Here is a 6,865-nt window from a genome sequence, read left to right on the forward strand (position 1 = left end):
GGTAAACCTGACAATCTATTTATATGCACAGACAATGGGACAGCCAAGAATGTTGTATATTCGCAAGTTTTACGCAGTTAAATATATATATATATATATATATATATATATATATATATATATATATATATATATATATATATATATATATATATATATATATATGTATATATACATGTATATTCACAGGTGGGACATAGGGACACAACAACAATGGCGCGTAACTAATATGGCGCGTAACGACTTACGCGCGCGGGGGGGGGGAGGGTGGGGCTTGGGGGGGGGGGGTCGAAGCGCCCCCACCAACTAGGTGTTGGGGTGGCGCGAAGCGCCACCCCAACAGCTAGTCTTCTATAATAACTAAAGTGTAGTTGTAAATTTCTGATGTAAAATCAAAAGTCAAATCTGACGTCTCTAACCGTTTTCGATGGAGTATATCTTCGGACATTTTTGATTTATATTTTTCCTATAACTCTCTAGGAGCTGATGGAGAGCAAGTTGTTGATATGATGCCAAACAATGCACGAATTTGACTTGGAGTTGACGTTTCGCACGCGTCATTGATGCAGTTATCCCAGTGTTGGTCATTCTCCAATAAATTCAGAGCTTGGCATGCACTACGGTAAGTGTCATGTATAGTACGGTTTACAGTTCTCAAATACTCAAAGGACATCGGACCAGGTACATTCACCAAAAGCATTCCCAAATCTTGAAGAAGTTGGTTGGCCATAAATACGCACAAATCTTCAATAATAACTAAAGAGTAGTTATCAATTTCTGATGTAAAATCAAAAGTCATATCTGACGTCTCTAACCGTTTTCGGTGGAGTATATCTTCGAAAATTTTCGATTTATATTTTTCCCATAACTCTTTAGGAGCTGAAGGAGAGCAAGTTGTTAGTATGATTCCAAACAATGCATGAATTTAACTTGGAGTTGACGTTTCGCACGCGTCATTGTTTCAGTTATCCCAGTGTTGGTCATTCTCCAATAAATTCAGAGTTTGGCAGGCTCTAATTTAAGTGCCATGTATAGTACCGTTTACAGTTCTCAAATACTCAAGGGACGTCGGACGGGTACATTCACCAAATCAGGCGTAGAAAGAAGCATTCATGTTGATTGGGGTGAACGGTGTAGACTCTTCCTATCGTGGTATCTTTGAAGATGGTAGGTTGGCCGTCGACTGACTTACAATGTTTTCGACGTTCAAATACTTTATTTTTAGTATTCCACGTGTAATACGAAGGCACTTCAGTATAGAGCAGTTTTTTTCAAAAGAATCATTTTTGCATAGCGAAAAGAAAGCAGTTAACTTTGTATCCGGTGAATTCAGGGCTCTTTGTTGCACGTTGGATTCCGAAAAATAAACACGTTGACCATTCTGTAAATATACCGCTAAGTGAACAACAGCTGGACTACGTTCATATATCGGAAATGAAAGAATTTGCCTAACAGCTTCATTACTGCTTATGTATCTTCCAGCCTGATATTTTAAGATTTTGTCGATATCTTTGATTTCGGACTGCAAGCCAAAAACTGCCATGTCCCTGCCTTTGTTGACGTATTTACATATGTATTTGATTGCCTTTACGGAGTTACAGTATTCAACGTTTATGTCTGCATTAAATGCTTTTGATAATAATGGGGTATATGGAACAACCCACTGGTTATCTGCTTCGATGGTGGTACCTTTACGCTTCTTTTATATGTCAGACTGGAGAATGAAGGTCCCAGGTTCAAATCCTGGTTAGGCTTAGGCAGCTTTTATTTGGTTTTTGTTTTAGTTTAATAAAAACCAGCGAAATGTTGCGCAAAGAGAAAAAACAGGTAATTACAAATATCTTTGTATATATTTTAACAAGGTATTGCAACAATTCTAAAACCTTAAAGAGAGAACCGAAATTTGGAATCTTAGTAAAAAATAGGAGTTATACATTACATTTCTTCATTAGTCAATATCGTTGAAAAGACTGCAGATTTTTAGCAAGTAAAACTAACGAAACTAAATCCTTTAGGTCCAAACCAAAAGTGCTAGTCTCTGTTTCTTGGCCCTCTAGTCAGGAAGTGTGAACAAGAGTTGGGGCCCAGTCATCCTATGTTTTTGCACACACGAAAACGCAAACACATTTTATCTTGTTCTACAATTCTTTTAAAAAGTTAAAACAGTTGTAAATTTTACACATTATTGCATAAACGTAATAAGTTTTGACGTCACTCATACGAATTTCTTTCCAAAATTAAAAATATTGACGATTTTTTTTTAAATTTATCACTTATCTAGATATATCTTTAGTTAGAAAATCACAGAAAACCAAGTTTTCCGAAAAATATGGAGCTGTTACTGAGAAAAAATATGTACAATAATCTTTATTTAAACAGATAGTATAATAATAATAATAATAATTAAGAAAATTTGTAAAACACATTAATTTGGTTAATAATATACCATTTAAAACACCAAATTGAATATACCGGACTAGTCACTCGCTGAGAGAGGCTGTCAGACTGGAGAATGAAGGTCCCAGGTTCAAATCCTGGTTAGGCTTCGGCAGCTTTTATTTGGTATTTGTTTTAGTTTAATAAAAACCAGCAAAATGTTGCGCAAAGAGAAAAAACAGGTAATTACAAATATCTTTGTATATATTTTAACAAGATATTGCTGTCCCATTGTTTTTGCATATAAATAGATTGTCAGGTTTACCGACTCTAACACCTAGTTGGTGGGGGCGCTTCGCGCCCCCCCCAAGCCCGCCGCGCGCGTAAGTCGTTACGCGCCATATTTGTTACGCGCCATTGTAGTTGTGTCCCTATGTCCCCCCTGTGATATATATATATATATATATATATATATATATATATATATATATATATATATATATATATATATATATATATATATACTAGCTGTTGGGGTGGCGCTTCGCGCCACCCCAACACCTAGTTGGTGGGGGGACATAATTTCGGTTCTCTCTTTAAGGTTTTAGAATTGTTGCAATACCTTGTTAAAATATATACAAAGATTTTTGTAATTACCTGTTTTTTTCTCTTTGCGCAACATTTCGCTGGTTTTTATTAAACTAAAACAAATACCAAAAAAAAGTTGCCGAAGCCTAACCAGGATTTGAACCTGGGACCTTCATTCTCCGGTCTGACAGCCTCTCTCAGCGAGTGACTACTCCGGTATTTTTAATTTGGTGTTTTAAATGGTATATTATTAACCAAATTAAAGTGTTTTATAAACTTTTTTAATCTATTTCTATATAAATATATATATATTCTATCTCTGTCTGTCTGTCTGTCTGTCCGCATATGACGTCTGAATTATTTCATCATATACCAATTCAAAAACGAATGTATTCAAGCCAAAAAAAATAAGAAAACTAAAAAAAAGGTAAAAACTACAAAAAAAAAACAAAAAGAAAAAAAACTAAAAACTAATAAAAAACTAAAAAACTAAAAAAACCAAAAAAAGAAAAAAAGGAAAAAAACTGAAAAATAAAGGAGAGAAACAAAATTAAAAAAAATAAAAATAAAAAAAAACTAAAAAGGTAAAAACTACAAAAAAAAACTAAAAAGAAAAAAGACTAAAAAACTAAAAAAAGGTAAAAAAAAACTAAAAAGAAAAAAAGGGGAAAAACACAAAAATTTATTTCATCATATACCAATTCAAAACGAATGTATATACAGACCGGGACACCGGGACAAAAATGACGACCGGGACACAGGGAATGTAAATGACGACCGGGACACAGGGACACAACTACAACGGGGACGCCGGGGGGCACAGGGGGATATATAAATGACGACGGGAACACAGGGAATGTTCGATTAGCAATCACCATCAACAAAGCTCAAGGGCAATCATTAGAATCATGAGGTATAACTAAAAAAACTAAAAAAAGGTAAAAAACTAAAAACTAAAAAAAAGACCAATTCAAAAAAGAATGTATATACAGACCGGGACACAAATGATGACCAGGACACCGGGAAACAGGGAATATAAATGACGACCGGGTCACTCAAAGAGAAATTACAGACTGGGACACCGGGACACAAATGACGACCGGGACACAGGGAATATAAATGACGGCCGGGACAAAGGGACACAACTACAACGGGGACGCCGGGGGGCACAGGGGGATATATAAATGACGACGGCGATACAGGGAACGTTCGATTAGCAATCACCATCAACAAAGCTCAAGGGCAATCATTAGAATCATGAGGTATAGATCTGAATAAGGATTGTTTTTCCCATGGACAATTATATGTTGCATGTTCAAGAGTCGGTAAACATGACAATCTATTTATATGCACAGACAATGGGGAAGCGAAGAATGTTGTATATTCGCAAGTTTTACGTAGTTAAAAACATATATATATATATATATATATCTATATATATATATATATACTAGCTGTTGGGGTGGCGCTTCGCGCCACCCCAACACCTAGTTGGTGGGGGCGCTTCGCACCCCCCCCCCCAAGCCCCCCCCGCGCGCGTAAGTCGTTACGCGCCATATTAGTTACGCGCCATTGTAGTTGTGTCCCTATGTCCCACCTGTAAATATATATATATATATATATATATATATATATATATATATATATATATATATATATATATATATATATATATATATATATGTTTTTAACTACGTAAAACTTGCGAATATACAACATTCTTTGCTGTCCCATCGTCTGTGCATATAAATAGATTGTCAGGTTTACCGACTCTTGAACATGCAACGCATAATGGTTCATGGGAAAACAATCCGTATTCAGATCTATACCTCATGATTCTATTGATTGCCCTTGAGCTTTGTTGATGGTGATTGCTAATCGACCATTTCCTTTGTTGCCGTCGTCATTTATATATCCCCCTGTGCCCCCCGGCGTCCCCGTTGTAGTTGTTTCCCTGTGTCCGGGTCGTCATTTATATTCCCTGTGTCCCCGTCGTCATTTGTGTCCCGGTGTCCCAGTCTGTGATTTCTATTTGAGTGTCCCGGGCGTCATTTATATTCGTCAGGATATTGTAGGGCATCGTAGCATCGATGAGTTTAAGCAATTCTTGTCAACTGATTGTTTCGCCTATAAAGAATATTATCTCGAGGTAAGAACTGATCACCGACCACAACGATTGCCACTTTGTTGATAGTTGCGTATCAGGAGGCATCAATTCGATTGCTGTTTTTAAGCAGAAGCACTAAATTATTATTTTTGTGGAAAAGATGATATATATAAATATATATATATTTTCTTTTTAGTTTTTTTGTAGTTTTTACCTTTTTTAGTTTTTTTCTTCTTTTGTATTAATGCTAAAGCCAAGGTTCAAACCTGGAGCCTCTCGGACCTAAAACCTGAAACATAACGCTTTACCAACTCAGCTACTTCGGCGTGAATACATTCGTTTTGAGCAGCTTCCTCGGTTGTTGCCATTGTTGTCCTGGTCGTCATTTATATTGCCTGTGTCCCGGTCGTCATTTGTGTCCCGGTATCCCAGTCTGTAATTTCTCCTTGAGTGTCCCGGTCGTTATTTATATTCCCTCTGTCCCGGTCGTCATTTGTGTCCCGGTCTGTAATTTCTCTTTGAGTGTTTTTTCTTTTTAGTATTTTTTAGTTTTTTACATTTTTCTTTTTTCAGTTTTCTTATTTTTCAGCTTCAGTATGAAATACATATCGCCGAACCTTTGTTTTTTTAACTAAAATCTGGTAGGCATTGATGACCTTATCCAAGTCAAGATCCCAAACCCAATCATCATCGCTATCATTTTCAGTTTTGATATGTTTTGACTCTCGCTGTCCAGGTGGATCTTCATCTAACTGCGCGGTTTTGCGTTCTTTAGCCTCAAGCCTGTTTCCTTGCTGTTCTTTTGATTCCTCAGCACGCTTTCTTTTCTGACTTTATCTATCAGCAGCAAGTTTTTTGGTATAGACTCTTTGAGCATCTTCATCGGCTTTTGCCATTGTAAGTTCATCAGTCATTTTAAACTTAAATATTAATAGATTTCTACGTGAAAATATATGTCTTAAATATCTTTAATGGCGTCACCGTCATAGCAAAAATGACGACAACTATCTTCATGACGCCAGTCGACACAGAAACATGACGTCACCTGATCCACAGACAGATAACTTATTTTTATATATATAGATAGATATAATTCTAAAATTGTCAGGTAATTTTCTATTTTGAAATAAAAACTAAAAATTATTGCTCAGACAACATAAATATTTTTGATATTTACATAATAGCTTTAGTGGTTCTGGACTGAAAACTAAATATGCTAATAAAATTGGGAATTGCAATCTTTTAGGTTGAAAAGGCAGATCCATTGGAATCATGAGAATGCGTGGAATAAGAAAAGCCTCACCCTCAAAAGGCCCTGTCAAGATTGTTGCCTCTATTACGTTATAACAGACATAACACGTCATTTGTGTCCCGGTGTCCCGGTCTGTAGTTTCGTTAGTCGACAAACATGACGTCAGACGACAAACAACTTTATGACGACATACAGCTCAATCCTTATAATGACGTCAGTCGACAAACATGACGTCAGTCGACAGACAGACAAACAACTTATTTTTATATATATAGATATATATACTAGGTAGTTCGCCACCTTCTCGCCACCCCAACACCTAGTTGGTGGGGGCGCTTCGTGCCCCCCCCAAGCCCCCCGTGCGTGTAATATATATATAATAATATATGTAATATATATATATATATATATATATATATATATATATATATATATATATATATATATATAAATAATATATATACTAGGTAGTTCTCCACCTTCTCACCATCCCAACACCTAGTTGGTGGGGGCGCTTCGCCCCCCCCCCCAAGCCCCCCGCG

Source organism: Artemia franciscana, chromosome 21, assembly GCF_032884065.1.
Source record: "Artemia franciscana chromosome 21, ASM3288406v1, whole genome shotgun sequence".
NCBI lineage: Eukaryota > Metazoa > Arthropoda > Branchiopoda > Anostraca > Artemiidae > Artemia > Artemia franciscana.